Source organism: Dermacentor albipictus, chromosome 1 (assembly GCF_038994185.2).
Source record: "Dermacentor albipictus isolate Rhodes 1998 colony chromosome 1, USDA_Dalb.pri_finalv2, whole genome shotgun sequence".
Taxonomy (NCBI): domain Eukaryota; kingdom Metazoa; phylum Arthropoda; class Arachnida; order Ixodida; family Ixodidae; genus Dermacentor; species Dermacentor albipictus.
In genome coordinates this window covers 11484184-11511675 of record NC_091821.1, presented here as the reverse complement: position 1 = coordinate 11511675, position 27492 = coordinate 11484184, and the positions used below count along the sequence as shown (strand labels likewise).

Here is a 27492-nt window from a genome sequence, read left to right as displayed (position 1 = left end):
TCAGCGTGGAGTCCGAAGTAAATACCCGCCGCCTCACCCACAACTTAACGGGGAAGAGGCCGCCGATTGGCGTAAAATACAGACCGGGGTGTTCCCCCATTTAAAATTGCTAAACGCCATGTATCCCACTCGTTATAGGGCCAACTGTCCTTGGTGCGGTGGCATACCTACCCTAATGCACATAACCTGGGAGTGCACTAAGCACCCTCATAGGCAAAACACCAGTAGGACAATGGAGCAGTGGGAGGCACAGCTCGCCCGCTCCGATCTGGCAGGACAAAAGTCCTTAATTAGCCAGGTCAGGCAGGCGGCAGAGGCCAGTGGGGCCCTGGACTGAGAGGCTCCGACCACCCCTCCTTCAAATCTTTAGAATCACAATAAAGTTTCTCTCTCTCTCTCTCTCTCTGCGAAATCCACGGCACGCGCTCGTGTACTGCTCCCGCGTTCGTCGTCGTCTTCCACAGCTGGCTGCGTGGCCGTTCATCTTTCCAGCGTAGAATTTTTACAGAGCAGGCCGTGCCTCTCCCTCCTTCGATGAGATCCAAAATTACAGTAGCCCCAATTCCAAAGAATATGCATCCCGAGTACAACAAAGAAAGGCGCAAAGCACACGCACAACAGATTCAATCAGCGTACTCTAATAACCATAGGTACAACACGTACTACACGGACGCAGCTCTGTATGCAGAGACGACCGGGCAGCGCTACCAAAGGAGGTACGCCCTGGCAGTCGTGAACACTATCAGCCAACAGCAAATTACCGCGTCGGCCACGGCGGGATCTCCCACCTCGGCTGAAATATTAGCAGTGGCGATCGCACTCGCTCACGCGGAGCGTTCGCAAAGGGACTCGGTCGTGGTCACGGATTCCCAAGAGACATGTCGCATGTATCTCAAGGGGCACGTGACTGCGGCTAGTCTCGCGATAATTCCCAAATCCTTCAACCACCATCATCGCCTACTCTGGTGCCCGGGCCACGCAGGGGTACAGGGGAACGAAAAGGCTAACGCGTTAGCTCGAGGGTTCACTAACCGAGCGACGGTGTCCTCTTCTAACCCCAATCACCCGCACTCTCCCTCACAAAATTCCACCAATTTAAATGCCCAAGACATCCTTGCTCATCAGCGTGGATTCCGCAGAAAATACCCGCCGCCTCACCCACAACTTAACGGGGAAGAGGCCGCCGATTGGCGTAAAATGCAGACCGGGGTGTTCCCCCATTTAAAATTGCTAAACGCCATGTATCCCACTCGTTATAGGGCCAACTGTACTTGGTGCGGTGGCATACCTACCCTAATACACATAACCTGGGAGTGCACTAAGCAACCTCATAGGCCAAATACCAGTAGGACAATAGAGCAGTGGGCGGCACAGCTCGCCCGCTCCGACCTGGCAGGACAAACGTCCTTAATTAGCCAGGTCAGGAAGGCGGCAGACGCCAGCGGGGCCCTGGACTGAGAGGCTCCGACCACCCCTGCTTCAAATCTTTACAATTGCAATAAAGTTTCTCTCTCTCTCTCTCACTTCTGTCGTCGTAATGGGGAGGCCGCGTTTACGGGGGTATGAGCCATTGCTTAAGGGAGTATGAGCCACTCATGGTGAAGAGATACGCCGGGCTCTCCACGAACTAAACGGCCGTTCCCCCCCATGCAGGCCCCGATGGCATAACCAACAAGCTCCTGCGGAACTTAGACGACCCCTCGGTCGTGTACCTCACGGACGCCATCAATGACGTGTGGGGGCGGGGCGAGTTACCTGATGCCTGGAAACTCGCCCAGACGATCCTCATTCCGAAACCGGGCAAGGCGCCTGGAGTCGATAACCTTCGCCCCATCTCGCTAACGTCGTGCGTGGGTAAGGTGGCCGAGCATGTCGTACTCAACAGAGTCGGCCGGTATCTCGAAGACCAGGACTGTTACACAAACCACATGATCGGCTTCCGACCCGGGCTCTCGACTCAGGATACGATGCTTCTCCTGAAACACCAAATCATAGACGCCGGGGCTACTTGGGGCACCCGCGCCATACTTGGCCTTGACCTGGAGAAGGCTTTCGATAACATCCAGCACTCGGCAATACTAAAGGCGATCGCGGCCTTAGGGCTCGGGCGCCGGTTCTACGAGTTCGTCCGCTCCTTCCTAACCTGTCGCAAGGCCGTGCTCCGTGTCGGAGACCTCACGTCGGAAGAAGTCGAGCTCGGACAGCGTGGCATCCCCCAGGGCTCCGTCCTCTCGCCGACGCTGTTCAACCTGGTGATGATTGGGCTCTCCGAACGCCTGTCGAAGATACAAGGCCTCAACCATACGGTATACGCGGACGACATCACCATCTGGTGCTCCGCGGGGTCGGATGGCTTTATCGAATCCGCTCTGCAGGAGGCAGTCGAAACTGCCGAATCCTACCTCGACCACACGGGCCTCAAGTGCTCCTCCGCCAAATCGGAGCTGTTGTTGTACAGCCCAAAACGACGAGGCAAAAGGCCTAACGGATGGAAACCACCGACCGAGCGCAACATCACTGTCTGCACCAGAGACGGTCGCCCAATTCCCAGGGTTGACTCCATTCGAGTACTGGGAATGATTATCGAGGCAGGCGGATCCAACATCCAAACGGTCCACAAGCTGACGACAAAGACGGAGAACGCAATACGACTTGTACGCAGGGTGGCCAACCGTCACCACGGCCTCAAAGAAGACAATCTGCTGCGTCTCGTACACGCGTTCGTCCTATGTCACTTCACCTACGTCGCAGCAATGCATAAGTGGAAACAATCGGAGCGTGACAAGCTCAATACACTAATCCGAAAGGTAGTGACACGGGCCGTAGGGCTCCCGATCACGACGCCGACGTATCGACTCCTCGAGCTCGGGGTGCACAATACCCTCGAAGAGATCGCTGAGGCTCAGGAGAGAGCGCAGATGATACGACTGACGATGACGAAGACCGGCCGTCACATCTTGCGCGAGCTCGGGTACTTCCCACTGAACACCCAGGATCCACCGGAGCTTACGCCGGTTCCCCGCGAGCTCCGCGACCTGATCACGATCGCACCCATTCCGCGAAACGTCCATCCGGAACACAATCGAGGCAGGCGCCAAGCCCGGGCCACCGCGTTCCTCAAACGAGTAAACAAGAAAGCGGACGACGTCGCTTTCGTGGACGCCGCCGCCTACCGATGCAACCGAGCCTTCGCCGCGGTAGTGGTCTCGTCCTCGCAACGGACTTTAAACGCCGCCACGGTACGCACACGTGATCCCGAGGTGGCGGAGCAAGTGGCCATAGCCCTGGCAATGCTCGACGATAAGTGAACGACAATATTCAGCGACTCGAGACCAGCCATCAAAGCGTTCGAGAGAGGAGTCGTCTCCGTCAAGGCGTTACGCATCCTCCGCGGCGCTGATCCAAGCACCCTCAAACATCACACCATCATCTGGTTTCCCGCCCACCTGGGTCGGATCCCGGGCGCCCCGCCCAACCTCAACGAGACAGCCCACGACGCTGCGCGCGCGCTTACCGACCGCGCCGATGAGTTGGAGGCGAACAGGGATGCCCCAATAACCTACAATGAAATAACCAAACACTTTTACTTGGGACGACGTCTCTTTCCGCCCCCGCACCCCAAACTAAACAGGCCGCAGGCGCTAACGCTATGCTTATTACAGACAGATACCTATCCAAACCCGGCCACCTTACACATAATCTACCCGGACGTCTACCCAGACGATGCGTGCCCCTCGTGCGGGGTCACGGCGACACTCGCACACGTGCTCTGGGAGTGCAGAAACGCTCCGCCCGACTCTACCTCCGACAAGTGGGAGAAGACCATACGAAGCCCGCTCCTACAAGACCAGCAATGGGCCGTCCAGCAGGCTCGCGCAGCGGCCGCCAGGTATTCCCTGTCGGTCCCTGCGTGGGAGACGCCCACTGCGCACTGACGTGCGTCCTGGGACTTTTATTAAAGTTGTTCCAATCCAATCCAATCCACTCGTGGTGTTTCCTAACGGAAAAATTTAATTTTGAAGAAATTTTATTTCGAAGAATCACAAGCGGCAAATCGCAGGCGAAGGCTGCTAACCACTCCGCCGAGCAAACTGGAGACATCGGATGCAAGCGACAACTGCGGACTGCGGGCATACCGTCAGTGACGTCGTTCCCTCTCGCAGCCGATTTTATGTGTAACCTCATAACTAAGAAATACTTTAATGAACCCTCGCGATTAACCCAGTGATAAACACAGAGGCCGCACGTTACAGCTTCGCTGATTAAGCATCTGCACGGAATGAAAAATCCGACTTCTTTCTCTTTTCTTTCTTTTTTTTTTGGCTTGTGTGTACAAAGACTGACCTCATCCTTCTTTTTGTAGCGCTTCTTTGGCGTGGTGAGAAGCTTCGGTGGGGATGAAGATCATCCCACAATCACATACTTTGGCCAGATATTCAGGCTTGTGAGCCTAAACTGCGCGAAACGTTAAGACGACAGGAAGAAACACGACATTTAGAAACGCAGCTTCTGCGCTTCGCTGTATGCGTTTCTTCCTTTCGTGCAGTTTACCCTTCTTTCAGTATTAACGATCTGGCGCGATAAATCTTATTGTTGTAGGTGGTTACCGCTTTCTCGTGGTATCACTAATTCGGACAAGGGAGAACGCCAGCGAGCGCGAAACACGCGCAAACTGCCCGTCCACACGAGCTCAAGGCTGTGACGAGGCGTCTGCAGTGGAACCCGATGGAACAGCATTGCCCTCTGGCGGCTGTCACAGAAGTGGCGACAGCGGCTGTAAGCGCGCGGGCGGGGAGTTTTACAACTGAAGCTAGTCTAGTAACGTTGGGTTGGCCACACGTCATACGCACTCCTGAGGAGCAAGGCAGCGTTCGATCAGCAACGCCGCTAACAGAGCCGGGGACGAACTCGTCTATACGCCGTGCCGATGCTGCAACCCGGGCACAAGAACAGGCTTGTGCAGCCGAGCGCAAGCAGCAATTGCGTACCAAGGATCCGGCAGCGCACCAAGCAGCCGTTTAATGAACCGTCGGGATGAACCCAGTGATAAACACGGTGCCGCACGTTTCAGCTTCGCTAGTTAACCATCTGTACGGAGTGCTTGGGTGCTGATTTTTCCCAAGTTCCAGCGTTCAAAATGTTAATCCCGTAGTTTTTATACAGCCAAATTAACCATCCAATTCATCGTCAATCCCACACTGTGGGTATACGCTGCACAACAGCTCAGTTCAACAACAACAACAACAACGATCGGTGAACAAAATGAGTGGTTTTAAGGTTCGAATAAGCTAGAGTCTGCATCTGTGTTTGCGGTGAACATGGCTTGCTCTGCCGAAGGTGAACTAAATCTAAATTTCGAAGCAACCAGACCGATCAATCATTGACGGCGTTGTCTCACTGAAATGCCAATGCTGCTGAGTGTACCCTCTTAACAATATGCATGGCGACGTAGATGATAAATATCGTAAGCAAAAATGCGCTTTGAAAGTCGAGACTTCCTGGAGGAACAGTAGATGAAAGCCGAAGATATTCATAAGGTTTATCAACGGGTTATCAATGAGAGATGGCATCTGCCCCGTATTACTGTGCTTTAGGCCACTGACAATTTTCAGTGGTAAAAATGAAAACGTAAAAAACAAAAACGCAAAAATGAGAAGCATAAAAAAAAAAGCACACCCCCGGCGGGACTCGAACCCGCATTCTCGATTTAGAAGACCGATGCCTTGTAGGCCACGGGGGCAACTACTCTTCAGGGGGTAGCTTTTAGGGTTATTAGTCATTGCTTGAGGGTCGCAATCCTGGGCTTAATCATGTGAATGCGCTCGTGCTCCTGCTCGAGCGTTCGTGGTCGTCTTTTTCGGCAGCTGGCTCGTTGGGGCCCCCTCGGCGTAACTGTGCGAACGTGCGCGTGCCACTGCTCGCGCGTTCGTAGTCGTCGTCTTCTACCACAGCTGGCTCCACTGCCATCACATTGTTTCACATTTGTATAAGTAGAGGGAAATCTGGCGCTGCGATCGTTCAACCATCATGGGAATGATGGGAAGTACAGGCTACGGATTGGCAGTCTGTTGACTGGCAAGCTAGTCTACAAGTATTTTTTGGCAGTTTTGGTTTCGCTCCAAGCGCAATTGCTATAACCTGCAGGGGGACAGTGCAACGCAAAGCTCTCTGCCTTTGTTCTGTTGCTCGAAGTGGCGATAGCGCGCTGGGCCAGCGGCTTGGGACGATGTTTGTGTTGCGGTATGGTGTCCAAGCCCTGACGAGAAAGCGACGGCATCTTGAGAGAACATGTTTTGACCGTTTGGACCTTGGTTTGTTAAGTGCGTTAGATTGGTGCTATAGCGGTACGTGCTTTATTAAACTTCAGAATAGGAAAAACAAGGTACTACTGAGAGAAGACATAGACAGTTGTGCTTCTAGTGGTTTGGCAATAAAATTTTATTGAGGGCTTAATTATGGATTGCTTGTTTATGTGCTCATTGAAATGCGTGTTTTAGGACTTTGAGAACACAAACTTTCTTGTGGTACGAAAGGTTGCTGCTTCCTTGCTGTAGTCTAGTGTAGCAAAATGGGTAAGTGCAAAGCCACACCATAACGCTTCAGAAGCGGTACGTCAATATAAAATATAATGAAGCATACTCGTAGGAGGCCTCAAGCATCCTAGCTAGCAGTGCAGCAGATGTACTTAAATGTACTTGAAGACGTTCAGCAATCGTGACAGCCGACGAAACTATTCGAAAAAGAGAGATTTCACAAGCGCCTGTCGTCTGCGAGAAATGTCTCGCGTTTGCATCGAGCAGGCGTCGTAGGAGACGACACTTCTAGCATTCCTCTCAAGGGCGCAACACTTTCTCCCTATACAACATTTTTATTTCCATAACTACTTGATGAGTATGTTTGTATATGTACATGTATGGTTGTTATTGCTCTTGTAAAATAAACAAATAATTTTTCTCGGGCGCCTAATCGGGAAGAGAATCGCAGAAGAATGCATACCCTGGTTTGCCCTGGTGGCAAACCATTGTAAACCGTGCTCCAATCTCAGAGTCATACCAAGTTTATATAACGTGTTGAACATTTTATAAGACACTGCAGAAATAAAATTACATTTTACGTGATAATATATGAATATAGCTTAGTTTACTGCGCCGCACGCAAATGCCACTAGTCTAAAGGTTGAAGTCAATCCGAAGCCTGTACTTCCCATCATTCCCATGTAAGTTGAGGCAACGCTCATGAAAGCCCCCGTAGACACTAGCGCCACATTGCCCTCTAGGGTATTTATTTAGAACGTCTATTGCTGGCACTCATCATGCCAGCGTTCCCATACTGCCCATCCCTCTGCGGAGGCTCTGACGGCACTGGCCCACTGCCAGTCGGCGCGGCGATTTCGGTCTCAAATTTATTTCCTCAGTATGTCGGGAAATGAAAATGCGTATACAGTTGCGCTCAAATTTCGCATTAACAAGTACTGTAATCGTCCGACATCTTTATAGTAAAAATATCGGCCGATCCCTTCGGCTGTGCTGGACAAGGAGCAGTGGCTCGTACCCCCGTAAGGCAGAGGTTTCAAGCAGGCCGCAAAGGGAAGTCAACAGTGCATACTTTCTCTCGAATCACAGATATAACGTACAGAAAAGCATACGTTTCAATAAAGAACACGCACAAAGCAATAATCAAAACCACATAATTGCTGATAAGGCCCTCCTGATTACGCGAAGTACGTAGCGCTACCTGCATACGTTTCCCTCTAAAGATTATTGTAGCGGAAGCTGCCGCGCCGACGGCAGCTTGCGACGTAGGGAATGACGTCCCTAGCCTTTCATATATAAAACAACCAGCCTAGCAACTGATTTCAATGTTTTGGCAGCAACGCTATGGGCGGTGGCGTGCGCCAAAAATTAATATTTATCCCATTACTACCATTAGTCTTAAGTAATAGAGCAATGCATACCGCCCTTGAAGGAGTAGTTTTCAGCAGCTTCGCAGGACATCCACTTTTATAGGGCTAGGATGGCAAGTAATTTTTTTTTCATTTGTCTCCAAGTCAACAAAATATTAAATCAAAGTAAATAAAGTAAGTTTATAAAATGTAGGCGAGTCTGAAAGAACGTTACAATGGTCTTGCGAAACTGTAAACAAGTTGAAAGTTCGTGTTTTCTTTTGTTTTGTTTTTGCGACCAATGGCCTGGAAACGAATTGTGAGTGGCTGTGCGGAGTGGAGAGCGTCGAATAATGGCCGCGCTCACAAGTTCCCGCATTTCTCCGCTGCTCTACAGGGGAGTCGAACCCGCGACCATGGATGTGCTCAGCGACTGCATCGCGACAGTCGCTGGGTTGCACAGGGACGCTTTCGATCCTCAATACCGCTAGATATTTATCGCCCTCGCGTACGCGCACAGCTTCCGACTCTGCCGCTCGTCGCCCGGCCGCCGGAGCGGCGTGCGAGGAGGTGCCGGCCCAGATGCACGCTGATCGCCCGCCGCCGCGCGTCTCCGCGCAGTTGCGGCCGCGGCCTGAGCGTCTTGCAGAGACACGGCAGAGGAGGTGCCGCGCTGGCACCCCACCCTTCTCGACGGGGCAGCCGTGGCTGCCGGGGGTGATTCACGGTTATGGCCGGGGCTCAGACGGGAAGGGATGGGGGGGGGGAAGGATCTTTCTCATTAGGCAGACAATGTTTTGCCCCTTTTGTTGTATACCCACCGTCGTGCCATTGGTTAGGAGACGGTGCACAGGGAGGAGGGTGGCTAATCTTTCTTCCTACTTACGCGCGTAGTATATCGCCGCGTAAGACGGCGCTGTGCTCTCTGGCGACTCGCAGGGGGAAAAAAAAAAAGCGTTTTCGGTACAACTCACGGGCGTGAGAACGCCAAAAAACAAGAAGAAATGAAATAGCTCGGTCCGTAACGCGCAGCACGCGGGTGGTGAATGCAATGAGGGAACAAACTGCATTTGGCGCGCCTTATACGCGATTTCGGCCTGCTCGTGCCCTGAGCGAGATCACGCTAACTGGTCTTTACGCCCTCCGCGTGGCCGCTGTAAAGTGCCCGCCGCTGCTGCTGCTTTTCTGCGGGGCGGGTCCAGAGGTCATGCTTGCCTTCCTTCCATTATCGGAGAACATAGTGCACTTTTACATTATGTCACTTTTCTTCTTGTGCTGCGGAGATAGTCACTCTCCTCCCCTCTATTTTTTTTATTACATTCCGGAGGTACGCGAGGGCTAAATGACGCTTAGCGAGGTAGTAAGTGACTCCCCGCTTCATTCCCGTTTTTTTTTTTCTTCTTTGGGCTCCTCCCTTCAGGTAATACATCCGCAGAAATTGCTACGCTCACATCAGGGCTCTATTCTGATAGCGCATCTTACCTCATTTGGGTCTCGCCAGAGCTCGAGAAAGATAATTATTTTTGGCGCGTGTCTCTTTAGTGAAAGCTATATGCGACTTCGGCCGAAACCCTCACCTGCATATAGCAAAGCCGAGCATCACTTATCCGTAACGCATCGCGGACTCGGCGCTCGGCAGTTGTTTTTGAAGACATTTTAGGAGACGATTCTGCTCGCCCCTGTATATAGGGATGAAAATAAAGCGCTCCGTCGGCTATATATAAATTTTTTCTTGTAATGTGCGCTAATAATTTTCATGACGCCCAACTGAAATTTCCGTCTCGTTGTTAACGGCATCTTTTCGCGATTTCAGGAGAACATTTACCAGAGAAAACGCGGTCATTTGTCTAACTAAGGCGTGTTCTCCAAACTAAGGGCAAATCACGCTTATCGCTTTCAACATTATCGCACTCACTGCCATCACCTCTCTCGGCATTTCCTATGCGACCCTCTCGTACACTAACGGCACCCGTAATTAATATGGTTTGTATTTTGTACTGTGCTGCGCCAGGTATTTGCTACGCACCGAGTGTCATGCTCAGGACTCCCCCTGTCCCAGCCGTACACGCTGCTGTGTATTGAGCCAGAATATCACCGCCCTACATTTATTTGTATGTGTACTGTTTATTTTCTTTGTTCTTGTTATGACTGAAAAACTCCAGGTTATGACATCGCTGTTGAAAGCAATTCCTTCTGAATAATGGCGATAAAGCACTGTCTTAGCACAGTAACGTTTTGAAAAGCGCGCAAGTTCACATCAAAATGTTACAACATTGCCATTAACTTTTATTTAAGGTTGAAAGAGGACATACGATCCACGGCACCGCTTGGCAGGTTATTTGCAGGAGCCAAGCGCCATGTTGCTTTTACAGGGTAACCTTTAATTTGCCTCACGAGTTTTGTAAGCTTTAGTAGCGACTTGTAAACAGCAAAAAAAAAAAGGAAGGAAGGTAAATTTTCGGGTATTATGGGTAAAAGCCACAGTATGATTATGAGACACGCCGTATAGTGCCGGGCTCTGGACAAATTTTGACCACCCGGGGTTCTTTAACGTGCACCCAATGTACCGTACAGAAGCGTTTTTGAATCCCCCCCTCCCACCCATTCCCTATAAGGATGTGGCCGCCGCGGTGGGAAACCGAGCCCGCGAATCTGCAAACTATCAGCGATAGTACATTTTCCCCCGAGACCTAGACAGTGTTGCGATTCGGCGTCTGAGCAGCCATTACGGTTCCGTGGCTGGTGATGTGCCAGGTGCCGGGCGATCGAGAGATCCGGGGCGACGTCCAAAAGGTCAGAAAAATGGTTTATTTACAAATTTACATGATGATCGTTTACATGTATGAGCACGAGCACGCCCCTCACAACACTCAAGATACGTTTTTTAAGCGCTTCTTTTTCCCCTTTCTCTCATCTGGGGAATTCACTATTCCTCTTCTCGGCCAGTCATAATCGTCGAACCGCACGCAATATCCCCCCCATGACGTCGCACCGTTCCGCCGGACTCCGCCTCCAATGTTGCGCAATCACCGCCTCATAAGAGGCAACGACGTGGCAAACCGGTAATTTGATGTCGACGTCGTTCCCATGGAAGTCTTCGACGGTGGTTCCTTTTGTCAATTAGTGGGATATTTGTGACAGTCCGCTTGTCAGGTTCAGATTCAGGTAGAGTGGTCTTCACGCAAGTTATTGCTTCCACGGGAGGCGGCGGCTGTTGTCGCCTCGAAGTGAGCTTCTTTGTTTGCACGTCGCAGTCTGTCTGGTCCAGTCTAATTCTGGCGGGCACTCGTCTCGCCCATCAGCTCTGGTTGGTCGAACAGCCGAGGATACGGAACATAAATACTTCTCCGTTAGTCTCAAGGAACGCTGATTTAGTCGCCAGCTTCCTGGTTTTGAGAAAGCAACGATGCAGCGTAAAGGGCCTTTCATAGCGGCACGCTCGCCTGCAAAGCATTTGTCGTCGAGAAGGGATGCCAGGTACAACAGTGCTAAAGGCCAATCATAACAACAGGAAGAGGACGCGTAGCTCTAAAGGTGCAGAAGTAAGCAAAGCATGCATATGAGACTATAAGGAATGACGTGTTTTCATATTCATGTCCGACGAATGCAATGCATTTGTATTTATGGTTAGGTTTATTCATCGCATCACTCTCAAAACTATTACTCTAACAGGCAAAAATAAAACAACGCCTAATATTTAAATCGATGTATAGTTTCAAAAACATCATCAAATGTTATGGTTTTTAATATAGTGTCCACTTCATGTATAGTTGAATGTGGTATGAAGATCTCACGCGCGCAAGCTGGAGGTGCAGTGTTGTACCACTTTCAAGGCTGAAGTCCACACAAGTGCACGTTTTTTCTCCATAGAAAGGGCCCAATAAGCGCATTCGAACAAAATATCCTCATACAAGCTTACATTTACAAGGCGTGACACGGTGGTAGCGTTCTTTGAAGACTCTTTGACGAAGACTCTATGACGTTTAGGGGGCACTTCAACCGTCGGTAACGTTGGCGTTTGCAGGGAAATGACACTAGCGTACTTCCACAGCCATTGTCGGGTGAATATCCGCTTGCTAACGTTGTTGTCATAGGCTCGATACCCATTCCGTTTACAAGGTCTTATTTTGTTTTTCGGCCACTAAGTGAAGTGGAGGGAGCGGGGGCGTACCCTTCTGATTCCTTTGCACATACCTGCACTTTATAGCTTACAATGACGAAAGTTACTGTAGTAACTGTAACTATATTGGGTGCACCCCAAAATACGAGAAATCGGCATTTTTTAGTAAACGCTAGCGTGAGACGATCGCACTTTTTCACCAACACAAGACGCATATATACGGTATATTACTAGATTAAACTTGATCAGTCTTCAAACTTCACCTTGTAGCGACGTGGAAACGTCCATATTTCCTGTTGCCTACCGGCGCCGCCCGACAAGTTCCATCGTGCGTGCCACCATGTACATAGCTGTTGTAAGAGACGTCGTAGTGAATGGCTCCTGATAACTCTTTGGCCACCTGCGTTTTGGTATTCCTTCCTCGTTAGAGTGAGACCACTGCTGGCAGTACAAAAATTTCGATGGTACCCTCAGCGCGTTAGCAGTGTCCAGCTATTGATGCGGCGCATCGTGTATCATACTCTTCATTCGAGGTATACATTTCCAAAATTTTCTGTCTATTCAGATTACTAGTTATATGTTACACGTAACTTGCATATGCAAGTTTCATGGTCAGCAAAATTAGTCAGTTGTGGCACTGTAATTTCTGTTTGAAGTTTTCTGCATTGGAATCTCAATATGCGCACGTTCCCACAGTTTGCTGATATAATAACATTGTCTGATATCAAAAATTTGACTTCCTAGTCATGAACACGAGACCGTCTACCAACTTGCCATGCCCCAGCTCGGCTCATCTTGGACTACGCGACTAAATACCTTTTGTGTCGCTACGGCCGGCATTCTTTTGATCTGATTCCTGATTGTCTCTGCGGATGTGTTTAGGCTACAACCACTGCTAGAGAAGTACCTACGAAAATCTGCTCAACCACTGGTGTAACAGGCTAAAACACTGCATAGCACCGATGAAACAGGCCGAGGCGTTGCAAGCCTGCAGCACTCTTAATTCCTTTGAGGCATGTTCCGCATTTACTTCGAAAAAAGGAGCTCACCTCGCTGTTGTATAGCTTCGCGTAACGTCATCTGTGCTCGGGTTAATTAAGCGAGGTGCCGGACACCAGATGGAGAAGCACAGCGTGGCAGATGCTATTGTACATTCTATCTCTGTCTGTCTGTCCGTCCGCCCGTCCCTCCGTCCGTCCGTCCGTCCGCCCGTCCCTCCGTCCGTCCGTCCGTCCGTCCGTCCGTCCGTCCGTCCGTCCGTCCGTCTGTCTGTCTGTCTGTCTGTCTGTCTGTCTGTCTGTCTGTCTGTCTGTCCGTCCGTCCGTCCGTCCGTCCGTCCGTCCGTCCGTCCGTCCGTCCGTCCGTCCGTCCGTCTGTCTGTCTGTCTGTCTGTCTGTCTGTCTGTCTGTCTGTCTGTCTGTCTGTCTGTCTGTCTGTCTGTCTGTCTGTCTGTCTGTCTGTCTGTCTGTCTGTCTGTCTGTCTGTCTGTCTGTCTGTCTGTCCGCCCGCCCGCCCGCCCGCCCGCCCGCCAGCCCGCCCGCCCGTCCGTCCGTCCGTCCTAGTGTAGCATGCCAGGCCGGTCATCAATCAGACAAACATCCCTCGCTTTTCATTAAAGGTAGCATCTTTCCTACTAATACTAATATATTGCATGGCGATTGCAGACGATTGCATGGTGCCCCCTGGTTGCGAACAACTCCTTGCAGTTAACTCTGACATCACCGATGGTGACGTTTTAGTTGTACCAACAGCCCGTTGCTTATCCAAAGGGATTGCTCTGGCACCCAGCCTCGTTCGCTTCACCAACGGCATGGCCAGTTTGGCTGTACTCAACACAACCAATGAGCCAGTCCTGCTTTCTTAAGGCGCCGTTCTCATGTGCGTCTTGGACACTCAGCCTGTCTCTGTGCTTACCTCGACTACTGCTGTTTCACAACCACCCACATCTATGGATCTGGTCCCTGCTTCTGATCTCGCTAGTACCATAAACTCCGATCTAACGCCACAGCAGACGGGGGAGTTACTGGCGTTATTATCCAAGCATAAAGACTGCTTCGACGTTCACTCTCCTCTTCTGGGACAGACTTCTGCGACGGCTCATCGCATACACACAGATGAAACTACCATCGTGGGCCGGCGGCCATATCGCGTTTCTTCCGCTGAACGACAGATCATCGATACCCACGTTGCCGACATGCTGAAACGTAGCATATTACGCCCATCTTCAAGTCCTTGGTCGTCACCTGTCGTTTTGGTGCATAAGAAAGACGGCTCAGTGCGGTTTTGCGTAGACTACCGTGCATTGAACAAAATAACCCGCAAAGATGTATATCCACTGCCCCGAATCGATGATGCGTTAGATCCACTAGAAGGCGCGGAGTATTTCTCTAGCCTTAATCTACGCTCCGGATACTGGCAGATGCCCATGCACGAAGCAGACAAGGAGAAAACCGCCTTTGCCACACCCGATTGACTTTACGAATTTAACGTAATGCCTTTCGGCCTATGTAATGCTCCCGCCACATTTGAGCGGATGATTGACACCGTACTACGGGGCCTAAAGTGGATGACTTGCTTATGTTACCTTGACGACATCATCATATTTTAGTCGACCTTCCATCAGCACTTGCAGCGCCTCGACGAAGTCCTGACATGCCTCTCAGCTGCTGGCCTTCAGCTGAATACAAAAAAGCGCCACTTCGTCAGCAAAACCATTAAAGTGCTTGGACACCTTGTCAGCAAGGAGGGCCTTCGACCCGACCCCGACAACATTACCACTGTCCTCCGCTTCCCCAGGCCTCAACGCGCCAAAGACTTGCGTAGCTTCCTTGGCCTAGCTTCGTATTTCCGGCACTTCATACGTAACTTTGCCACCATTGCGGCGCCGCTCCATCAACTCCTTCCTTCTGGAGCTCCCTACGTATGGTCGGACGAATGCCAAACTGCTTTTGACGCCCTCAAGCGTGCCCTCACGTCCGAACCTGTGCTTTGTCATTTCGACAACACCGCGCCCACTCTTCTACATACTGACGCCAGCGGACACGGTATCGGCGCTGTTCTTCTGCAACGTCAGCAAAATTCTGAAGAACGTGTGGCTGCATACGCAAGTCGCACGCTAACAGCTGCAGAGGAAAATTGTACGATCACCGAGCAAGATTGTCTCGCCATTGTTTGGTCCGTCCAAAAATTTCGGCCTTATCTGCACGGTCGCCACTTTACGGTCATTACTGATCACCACGCCTTGTGCTGGTTGGCGACGCTAAAGAATTTAACGGGACGTCTTGGCCGTTGGATAGTCCGTTTACAAGAATACGGGCCAGACAATGAAATCTTCCTTACCTCAGTAAGGAAGCCTTCATTGCAGTGAGGCTACCTTATGTCACTCTGAAAGGTTCCTTACTGAGGCGCCCTTGGTGAAGGCTTCCTTGGTGCTTCCTTGGTACTTCCTCAGCATAAGAAGCCAAACAATGAAATCTTCCTTACCTCACTAAGGAAGCCTTCATTGGGGTGAGGCTACCTTATGTCACTCTGAAAGCTTCCTTACTGAGGGGCCCTCGGTGAAGGCTTCCTTGGTGCTTCCTCAGCATAAGGTAGCTCCAAAGCTACCTTCATGCGTCCTTACGCCGCTCCTGGCCCTGAACGAGCGCTTCACCTCACTGCTTAACCACGTGGCATTCGCTTGCGCATGCGCACTGTCGCCCACCTGCGGAGAAGCGCGAGCACGGTACGTCTTGCCAGGCATGTTCGTTTCAGTCACGCGTGCGGCATGCAAGCATTGCTAGGCGTTGCTAGGCGTTGCAAGACGCCGGCGTGCCAGCGTTGCTGGAGCACATCAAGTTTTGCACTGTAATGCGCAACTTTTTTTAACTTTAGTAAACGAAACTAGAAGAAAGCGTCCACGCTTCTCTATATTAGCTATTCAATTTAAAGATTGTGTGACGATACTACAATTTTTAATAGAATAATGGTGTTCGCGGAAAGATTTGAAGAGATAATCTCGAACCCAGGCACGCGGCAACCGCTCCTTGGGTGAGGACGGGTGAAGGGAGCTTTCAGAGTACGCTTGCTTCCTCCATCGGTCCTACGCTGTATGGAGGCCTCACGTAAGGTTAGGAAGCGCTCGAAGGAAAGGAACTAGGGGTGTGCGAATATTCGGAATTTCGAATACGAATCGAATATTTTCCATATTCGAAGCGTATTCGATTCGAGAAATGCGTGTTCGGAAATTCACGAATATCCGAGGACGGCCGAATAACGGTGGAAACGGCGAATATTCGGATAGACTGCGAATAATTGAGCAATTAACCAATTGTATGCTTGCTCCGCATTCTCCTAAGAACATGTTTATTAACTGAGAACTTCGCATGATCCGCTCATTATCTGTATGCTCTGTTTCAGTCTATCTGCTTCAGGCATTTGAGACATGATCAGTTTCGGTTTCTTTTTCACCAAGCTTTATAATTCCAATTATTTTTGGAATGCCCCATTGCCTTGAACGTTGCAAAGGCAACTCAGGGTTTGCTAACATTGTTGCAAAATGTATCAAGGCTCTTTGTGCGGAGTGGAAATTTGATGAAGTGGCCAGCCTAGGCATGTTTCTTGATCCGCGCTTTATGGCCACAGTTCATCAGGCATCTGGTCAAATGATCTGGCTGAAAAACCTTGTGACAAGGGAGCTCCAGGAAGCCATCGTGGAACACCGTGGGGACACCGCCGTGCCAGCGTCGACTTCGTGTCCACTGGTGGCATCGAGTGTATGGAATGCTTTTGACGATCTAGTGATGAACAAAGAGAAGACACATTTGGCATCTGCCCCTGAGAGGGAAGTCACAGACTACGCGCAAAAGCCTCTTCTGGAAAGGGGCATGAATCCTTGTGAGTGGTGGCAGTCCATTGGCCGCTTCAGGTACCCGCTTTTAAGTGCACTCGCCCGGAAGTACTTGGCGATCCCTGCCACTTCAGTTCCTAGTGAAAGAGTCTTTTCTACCGGTAGAAATGTGACAGTGCATAGAGAGCGTTCACTTTCTGGCCATATTGAGCAGTTAATTTTCCTTCACGACAATCTGTAACAAGCGTTTTACCTGACTGAGGGCATTACCTGAGTCCATTATCTATAATTGAGTACCTCTTTAATTTCAAGCAACCTTGTAAAATTCAATGTTATTTTTAAAAGGGTAATAAAGCTATTGTTACCTCTCTTGCAATTTTTTAATACTACACATGTATTCGATATTCGATTCGATATTCGAAGAGAGTTATTCGCCTTATTCGTATTCGATTCGTAATCGAAAATTTCAATATTGGCACACCCCTAAAAGGAACGTTTTTTTGTTTGGGCCAAGCTACCTTCATGCGTCCTTACGCCGCTCCTGGCCCTGAACAAGCGCTTCGCCTCACTGCTTAACCACGTGACGTTTGCTTGCGCGTGCGTGCTGTCGCCCACCTTCGGAGAAGCGCGAGCACGGTACGTTTTGCCAGGCACGTTCGTTTCAGTCACGCGTGCGGCATGGAAGCGTTGCTAGGCGTTGCTAGGCGTTGCACGACGCCGGCGTGCCAGCGTTGCTGTAGCACATCAAGTTTCGCACTGTAATCCACTGCTTCTTTAGATTTAGTAAACAAAACTAAAAAATAGCGTCCACGCTTCTCTATATTAGCTCATCAACTTAGAGATTGTGCGACGATACAACGTTTTTTATTGAATAGTGGTGTTCTGGTGTTCGCCTAAAGCTTTTAAGAGATAATCTCGAACCCAGGCATGGCGGCAACCGCTCCTTACGTGAGGACGGGTGAAGGGAGCTTTCAGAGTATGCTTGCTTCCTCCATCGCTCCTTCGCTGTAAGGAGGCCTCACGTAAGGTTAGGAAGCGCTCGAAGGAAAGGAACGTTTCATTGTTTGGGCCTACGACTTCAACGTCACCTACAAGTCTGGAAAGAAACACCAGGATGCCAATGCTCTCTCTCGTTGTCTCTTACCACCGTCTTCCAACGCTGCTTGCTTACCACCTTCCGTGAGGGAACCGCAGGGCACGTCGCCTGCATTCCCTTCACTCGCAGCTCTCGACCAGGTCCCATCCAGCCATTCTCATACGTTTGCCTCTAGCCAACGTAATGACTCCGACTGCCACTCCGTTATCGAACGTATTCGCGGATCATCTCGAACATCTAACGCTCGGCTCCATCGGCAGTTGAAGAACTTCAAGATCGAAAATTCGATATTATACCGGTACGTGTTTCATCCCGAAGGTCACCGTTAGGTTCCCGTCGTTCCCCGATCACTTCGGGCCCAGATATTGGAGACCTTTCACGACGATCCAACTGCCGGTCACTTTGGTTTCCATAAAACCTACGAGCGAATTCGCAGCCGCTTCTCTTGGGCTGGACTTGCAACCAGCGTAGCGAAATACGTGGCTTCCTGTTCGCTCTGCCAGCACCGCAAACGGCTGACCTCACCTCCGGCTGGACTGCTCCAACCTGTCCCGAGTCCTGAAGCTCCTTTCGCAGTCATTGGTATCGACCTCTATGGACCGCTACCCTTAACCACTGGCGGTAAACGATGGATCGTCACAGCTGTAGACCACTTGACACGGTACGCTGAAACAGCCGCACTATGTTCAGGATTCGCAGAGGAGGTTGCAGCCGTTTTCTTGGAAGCCATCTTTTTACGGCACGGAGCTCCACGTGTCCTTTTGAGTGACCGCGGCAGGACCTTTCTCTCTAAACTTCTCGACGATGTTCTCCGTGCGTGCAATACCATCCATAAAACGACTTCCAGCTTCACCCTCAAACTAATGGTCTCACAGAGTGCTTTCATCCTACGCTGTCCGACATGATATCTTTGTACATCAACCCTGACCACACCAATTTGGATGTCATTCTACCATTCGTCACTTTCGCATACAACACGGCCGTGCAACGCACTACGGAATACTCACCCTTTTTTCTCGTGTATGGTCGCCAACCGCTCACAATCCTCGACGCTTCTTTCTTCGGTGTTCCCGTGCCTTCGTCCACATCAGTGTGTGAGCAGTTCGTTTCGCGCGTTGCCCGGTGTGGCCAACGTGCCCGCCTCAACACCGACGCCAGTCAACAAGACCGCAAAATTCGCTATGATGCATCTCACCGTGTCGTTTCCTTCCCCCCTGGAGACGAAGTGTTACTGTGGACCCCAGTTCGCGCTCCTGAATTGTGCGAGAAATTTCAGTCCCGTTTTATCGGGCCCTACATTGTTCGGAAACAGACTTCGCCAGTTAAATATATCGTGTCACTCCAGTTGTTCTGCCTTTGGACGGCCGCTGCCGTTCCACAGAGATTGCGCATGTTTCGCGCGTAAAACCTTTCATACGGTGTTTCCCGCCATAACCAGCGGCCAGGTTGGCCGCTTCCACGCGTGGGGGAAATTGTGTGAGTATTATATCACTCCTTCATTTTCTTCATCTGTATATATTCATCATCATGGCCAGCGTCATCGTCTTCAGCACGCGACCGGCGCAATAAACCTTTGAGGCTTAACAGCTGTCTCGCAATACGTTCACTCCTGTTTGAGTTTACGTGGGCGCTCCTGGCCCACTCTTGATGTCTGTGCCTTTGACCCTGTTCCAGCAGCTTGAGCAAACGGGCAGCACGGCAAGCTACAAGCACGCTCATCTTCGCGTGCCCTGTACTTGGTATGTGCGTTTTACAATAGCACACGACACCCTCAATTTTGGTTCACGTTCCATGTTGTCGTCCCTCCAGGTCTAATTCACATAGATATGTTTATTTAATGAACCTGTCTTATAAACTGGCTGACTGACTGACTGACTGACTGACTGATAGATAGATAGATAGATAGATAGATAGATAGATAGATAGATAGATAGATAGATAGATAGATAGATAGATAGATAGGTAGATAGATAGATAGATAGATAGATAGATAGATAGATAGATAGATAGATAGATAGATAGATAGATAGATAGATAGATAGATAGATAGATAGATAGATAGATAGATAGATAGATAGATAGATAGATAGATAGATAGATAGATACTTCAAGCACTCCACATAGAGAAGAGGCCCGAAAAATCCCAAAAGAAATATGTGTCTTTCATCAAAATCAAAAGGTACTAGCTACAGTGCCCAGCGATTGAAAGGTGCCATTTGGAGTGCATGTCGGTAGCCGCCTTTGGTGCCACCAGTGACCGGCGGGTGATTGCTGTGCGACCAAATGCGTCACAAGTGCTCTCGCTTTTATCGCATACCACGATGCATCAGCTCGGTGTCCCCAGCGCCCACGGTCGGTGCTAGAAGCACCGGCAGCCACGACCTTTGATCATTCCGTTGCAATCGCTGAGGCCCACGCACTTTTCTTAGTCTCGGAGGCAACGCTTACCGGAATCCTTTCGTTTTAGCCATTAAATTGTGTGTTAGGAATTTTACCGCGTTATGTCTCCTACTTTAAGTTAGACTGGGAAGACTCACGACAGCCAGCCGAGTCCTATCACACATGTGCGCGTCGTTTGTTTCACTGTATGATAACTGATCGCTTTTCGTCTGCCAGAGAACGCCTTAAGAATCGCACCGTCAGCGACCGAGCCGGCACCTGCGCACATATGTTCCCATTTTATGCTCAGTCGTCACGTGCGAGTATCTTAACTATTACGTTCGTTTTACCGCAGCTCACGGGGTAAGCTATCCGCGCGCCTAAACGCACCTGCCCTCAGTCCCAGTTTCTCCAGAGTTCGAAGAGAACCGAATTCGACACGTGCACGCTTGAAAAGCAAACGAGCGAAGGAGACTCGGATGAATTTTGATAGAACAGCAGCATCACATATACGCGCACGGCTCAATTTTATATGTTCTTCCGTGGCGTCCACCGCTTGTCCTGACCAGCCATATATATATCCCTTGCCCTTGACAAAAGAAAGCGAGGAGCTATAAAACCTGCGGTCGATATTTTTCGTGCTTCAATGCAGAGGTAATTTAAGAAAGAAGGGGTCGAGCGCAAGGCTGAAAAAAAAAGAAATGCCACTAGTGCACAACGAGGCCATTTTCCGCAGGAGTGACCATGAAAAAAAAAAAACGGAGTCTTCCATCCAGTGGAGCGCATATAGACATGACTAGATGCGTAGCTCTATTCTCAGCGCTTAGAGATTAGGCACGGTGAAAAGTCGCTGCCGCGGAAAGGAAGGGAGAAAAAATCTCCGTGCGTCACATCGCGAGCAAAAATGGCGCGGGAAACGGGAACGGCCCCGGGGCCATCGGTGAGTCCGCGCGTCCACGGACGTGGGTGCAAAGGTAAACGCGCGGCCGTCAAAAGGTGACGGGCGTTTCAGTCAGCACAGGGAGCGAAGAAAAAAAGGAAATGCAGTGAATGACCGGGGACGCTTGAGAAGGGTAAAAAAAGATTATTTTAGAAAGAAGAGAGACGTCGAGGTTAGAGAGAGCGCACCATCTATGGGGTCAAAAATACTTTGTCGATCGTAAAAGGAAGAGGCACTCGGCGTCCTGATGGATCGAGTTTTCGCTAGTGGGGCCATGGAGGGACGTAGGGAAGAAACGGTGCGTCGGGTAGGAAATGGGGTGCGGAAGAAATCTCTTGTACACGAGAAGAGCGTTAGCGCCTCGACCCGAGCTTGCCCCTCGGGTTTGTACGTAGATGCGCGCAGTATGACGGCATACTGTAGGAACTAGACATAGATGGGAAAAGGAGGTGAACGAGGTGGGTGGACGTTTTGAGGCTGGAGCCTGAGGATGGTGAGCAGATACTGGAAGGTTTATAATATACGTATAATACACTTTTATAATATGCGTATAATCGACCAACGTTCTTCTCCTTTTGGGCGTCTATGTTTGGGCTGCGCATGCTTGAAGGTGACTGTTGCGACGGCTACGGCTTTTTTCGTTTAATATCGCGGACATTATCAGCAGGTTCCTTCCCACTCTGGCATTTCAAAAGTCAAGTCTTTTCCACAGCTATCATTCTAGTACGCACTTTCACGCGTTTTCGCTTGCATGCGGCAGAACCAGCAATGTTGGTTTTTGTTGCTGTTCAAATAGAAGAGGCCGCTCCATTTCTGCCTTACCCCATAGCAGAGCACCATATTTAAAGAATGGTCATTTGTAAATTGCCTACTGACGTAAAGAAGCATTCGTTCTTGCTTCAGACAAAGGTGGTCATCGAAGGACGTTCTCGACAAGTAAAACATTTTTCTTTGAATATGTCTATGCGTAGGAGTCGTTAGCATTAGTCGCGCTTTCACAGCAACGCTTCAAAAAGCGCCAAGAAACGATCGAGGGCGTGATCACCGGAATTAACTGAAAGTGGGAAGAAAGTCATAACCTTAAAGAAATTATGGCAAGTAACATTCAACCTTGAAAACAGCGAACGCGTACGTTTCATGCCACGCTCCGTGTTTCTCACGTAGGTTAAATGAACGAAGCAGCTGAACCAAACCCAGCCGTCTACCCTTTAAAATTAGCAACTATCCATTGGACAAAGCACTGCGTGCAAAGTGCTGAGTCAATTAAAATGTCAAATAAAAGGACACACTCAGAATCTACTTGTTTATGCATACGCTGCAAGGACGTAACTACACCAGAAAGAGGACTCCAGTGTGTCTCGAGCGAGAAAGAGAGAGGAAAGAAGGAAAATAAAAGCGCTTTGGCAGTGTTCCAGTCGCACTTGCCGTGTCATTGCCGGCATCGTTTCTGCGCAACACCACGCACGCACACGCGTCGGTCGCCGTACCCGCACTGCGGAGACAGCACGTTGAAGCGGCACGCCAAGCACGCACGCATACGCACTATAGGGAACACGAGGACCCAGACGTGCGCGCACATGCATGTAACAGCGCACGCGCTCATGCACTCGCCGCGTCTTCTCGCGGGCAACTTCGATCGCCGACTGAAGGATTGCAGCCGTAATCGAGTCCCGAGACCACAGGCCGCGATGCAACGCTCAGCGCAAGGCTTAGCGCGAAGCCTGCAGTCTTTCGCAAACAAGGGGAGAGCGCTGATTCGCGGTGAACGTCTGCGCGAGCGAACACTGCATGCCACGCGTGCTCACTCGCTTAGCGCGGCAGCCGCCTCCCGATTTCGACCAACGCCGAGGAAAGTATCCGCCTGGCTGCGGCGAAGCAATTACGTGCATTGCTGTGAGCGAGTGCGCGGATTTTACTCGTTGCAGCACCACATTAGACATCGGCGTCGGCAAGAGCTGCAGCTTAAACCACCGTGGTATATTGAGATCAGTGGCTTAGCTTAGCTTAGCGCTGCTAAGCTTGAGGTCGCTGTCTTAATCCTGGCCGCGGCGGTCGCGTTCCGATGCGGGCGGAATGTAAAAAACGCTCGTATATCATGCACCGTTGGCTGCACGTCAAAGAATCCCAGGTGGTCAAAAGTGATCCGGTGTGCCCCACTGCGGTGCGCCTCATAAATAGATCATGCCTTTGTCACGTTACACCCTAGGACTTAACTACAAGAGACCTATCCTAGATGAGAACACCAGAAAATACATCCAAGCAGAAGCATGGTGGACGAGGGTTTATTGGCCCGCACCAGCACGCAAATGACGACGCATGGCAAGGCCTGTGTTGTTACGAACATTGTAAGAAAAAAAAATGCTGACAGCCAGTTTAGCCTACGTTAAAGCAGATAAAGGCAAAAGCCAGCGCGCTCACGAGACATTACTTAAATTCCTTGACATTCTCATTCGAATGCCTTGTTACTTCCTACTGTTTTCTCCCAACGAGATGGTGTGTTCGAGTGCCTTAATTATCTATATCTTAATTTAATGTACCTTAATTCGCCTTAACACCAAGGGTCGGGGGTGCGACCATCAATGGCGGCACCATCAATTCGGGGCCATTGAATTTTAGTCCCACCAAAGATCGAGGGTTCGACTCCAACCATAACTAGTGGGTTCGAATGCCTTAAATAATTTTGCCTTAATTAACACGAATGGTCGCAGGTGTGACTCTCAACATAGGTCGTTGGTTCGAGTGCCTTAATTATCTATGTCTTAATTAACTACGCTAATTTACCTTCGTCTTAATTAGCACCAATGGTCGTGGGCTCGACCAGCAATCGTGGCACGATCAATTTTGGTGCCATTAAGAGCCAGACAATGAAATCTTCCTTACCTCAGTAAGGAAGCCTTCATTGCAGTGAGGCTACCTTATGTCACTCTGAAAGCTTCCTTACTGAGGCGTCCTCGGTGAAGGCTTCCTTGGTACTTCCTCAGCATAAGGAGCCAAACAATGAAATCTTCCTTACCTCACTAAGGAAGCCTTCATTGCGGTGAGGCTACCTTATGTCACTCTGAAAGCTTCCTTACTGAGGGGCCCTCGGTGAAGGCTTCCTTGGTGCTTCCTCAGCATAAGGTAGCTCCAAAGCTACCTTCATGCGTCCTTACGCCGCTCCTGGCCCTGAACGAGCGCTTCACCTCACTGCTTAACCACGTGGTATTCGCTTGCGCATGCGCACCGTCGCCCACCTGCGGAGAAGCGCGAGCACGGTACGTCTTGCCAGGCATGTTCGTTTCAGTCACGCGTGCGGCATGAAAGCATTGCTAGGCGTTGCTAGGCGTTGCAAGACGCCGGCGTGCCAGCGTTGCTGGAGCACATCAAGTTTCGCACTGTAATGCGCTACTTCTTTAGGTTTAGTAAACAAAACTAGAAAAAAAGCGTCCACGCTTCTCTATATTAGCTCATCAACTTAAAGATTGTGCGACGATACAGCCTTTTTTATTGAATAGTGGTGTTCTGGTGTTCGCCTAAAGCTTTTAAGAGATAATCTCGAACCCAGGCATGGCGGCAACCGCTCCTTACTTGAGGACGGGTGAACGGAGCTTTCAGCGCATGCTTGCTTCCTCCATCGGTCCTTCGCTGTAAGGAGGCCTCACGTAAGGTTAGGAAGCGCTCGGAGGAAAGGAACGTTTCATTGTTTGGGCCTAAATTTTGTTGCCACCAAAGTTCGAGGGTTCGATTACCACTAAAGGTCGTGAGTTCAAATGCTTTAATGAACTTTGGCTTAATCGACTTTGCTAAATTACTTCGTCTTAATTAGCACCAAAGGTCGTGGGTTCGACCATCAATGGTGGCGCCATCACTTTTGGTGCCATTGAATTTGGCCCCACCAAAGGTCATGAGTTTGAGTGTCGTAATGAATTTTGCCTTAATTAACCCCAAAGGCCGTAGGTTCGACTTCCACCACTGGTTTTGTGTTCGAACAGCAATGGTGGCCCCATCAATTTTGGCGTCACCAATGGTTGAGGGTTCGATTGCCACCAAAGGTCGTGGGTTCGAGTGCCTTAAATAACTTTGGCCTAATTAACTTCACTAAATTAACTTCGTCTTAATTAACACCAAAGGTCGTGGGTTTGACCATCAATGGTGGCACCATCACTTTTGGTGCCATTAAATTTGGTCCCACAGGAGGTCAAGGGTTGGAGTGCCTTAATTAACTTTGACCTAATTAACACCACGGGTCGTGGGTTCGGCTCCCATCAATGGTCATGGGTGGCACTATCAATTTTGGTGCCCTTGAATTTTGGTTGCATAACACCGGATGGTCAATTTTTTCGATAACTTCGGACAACAGATTTTTTCGACCCATGAGCTAGTCAAGGCGTTAATATCCGCGGGCGACTGCATTATTTAGAAATAAAGTAATCCTCAAAGGCAGGCTTACACACTGGTTGTATACCTACCAAGGACCTTAACTATATCTTTTCGTTCCGTTGGAACTTGGCGCGATTCAGTAAAGTTGTTTACAAGCATATTAATTTGCTTTAATTTAGACCCGAACAGAGATACTGGAAAACTCACTGGGCGTTACTTTAATAACTTTTCTGTCGAATATGGAAAACATAGAAAAGAAAGCAACAGAACACTTTACCGAAAATATAAAATCGGTAGCACTTTTGAGACTTCTCAGCGTCACCAACAGATGGGGTTAGGTCATTTATTGTACTACAAGTAGGTTAGCCAGACATAGTACTAGATATCGGAGCACTCATTTTGTTTCGACTCAAACAGAATGGTCGTAGCAAAGACAATATCGTATGATAATGTAATATAGAGCGCAACAAGCGTAAATGCCGTTGCTGTGTGTCATAGCTAGGCTACTTTTTCTTATAGCAGCGCCCGAGTACGCACGTCCTGGAGAAAGCGCGTTATTTGCATTATTGTGTTGACATGCTGTCTTGAGAAATTTGTGCAGTAAGGGAATAATGATAAAATTGTGACTTTTAGTCACAAATGGTAGACTTGGCTTCCGGGGGACTACCGGAGGATTTCCGTCCCATAGCATGCCTTCAATTAACGGCGGACACTCGGCATATCAAGCGTTTTCTCATCGGTAGATGTCTGAGAGAATTCTTAATTGTGGCTACCGGTGTCTCGAAAATGTATAGCGAGATGCCATAATTAACTGAATTGCGTGGAGGTCGGCATCAAGTAAAATGCTCGATCACTCTGATCGGCGCCAGGAGAAGGGTGAAATCGATGTACAGTGGTTTTCTTTAAGGAGTGGGCGGGGGGGGGGGGGGGAGTAAGAAGGAGGGCAAATGATAGGGCGTAGGAGCACCAGATGAGCTGGAATTAATTCGTGGCTATGCAGTGCGCAAGAAATATACACACGAAAAAGTTAGAAATACACAAGCACTGAAAACATAGCAGTATTGCCTCATTCTGCTCATGCAACCAACCCGTTGCCGATGGATTCAGCCACCGCCTGCCGCTAAGGCGTGCATATAGTGCAATCAAAGAATAGATAGCTCACAGCTTCTGGGAGCTCACACAGACCTTGCGCAATGCAGGCACAGATACGGTGAGCAGATGCGCGGTGTGTATATGTTCCTGAAGCTGCGCGAGAGTGTTTCAAACCTCAGAGTGGTTGTTTTATTTTCCAGTTGTTTATACAAAGCACAAAGCTAGCGATACGGACCCACCACCACTTAGGTTTCTCAAGAAGCGCACGAGCTGCAGGCCTTGGAAGAGTTCAGTCGCATAGATTCCTGCTCAGCAGCTATGTTTTCCTTCGAACGCACTTCATAGCGCACATCTTATTAACTAGTACTGAGCAGATATGTTCGTGGTTTTTCCGGTGAAAATATCGTAATCAGGGGAACTTTGAACCGTTTCTAGGCTAGTCGAGATCCTATACAGTGTGTTCACTGCCTTACCATAGCGCATGTAGTTGCAGCGATAAGCAATTACATACAATGTAGTCAGGCGACTAAGGGAGAGTGCACTACATAGCAGAGGGCAATGTGCACCTGAGACCCGCGTTCCGGGACTCAAGGGAGTCCGGTCTTTTCCTTAGATCCGCAGCACCCATCCCCGCCGCCGGTGCATTGGTGGTGTGTATTGCGGCAAGATATCCGCATTTGTGAGAGTGAACCATGCGACCTCGATTAAGACGTCGTATTTTTCTCCAAGGAAGGAATTGTGAGTTTGAGAAAGAAAAGAAAAATTTTCTGAAAACTTGTTGTCAACTTTTACTGTA

The 27492-nt window shown here is 49.7% G+C and overlaps 1 protein-coding gene across 2 annotated transcripts in view; it reads left to right on the top strand.

Moving 5' to 3' along the window:
- Positions 1 to 27492, top strand: part of LOC139060167 (band 7 protein AGAP004871-like) — a 447387-nt gene that overhangs the window by 24164 nt on the left and 395731 nt on the right. The window contains exon 1 of one of the 2 annotated variants that reach the window (XM_070539121.1): positions 19544 to 19665. The exons of the other annotated variant lie outside the window; for it this stretch is intronic. The gene's annotated coding sequence lies outside the window, so the exon portion shown is untranslated. Of the gene's footprint in view, positions 1 to 19543; positions 19666 to 27492 lie in introns of those variants that run through there. 2 annotated transcript variants of the gene reach the window in all.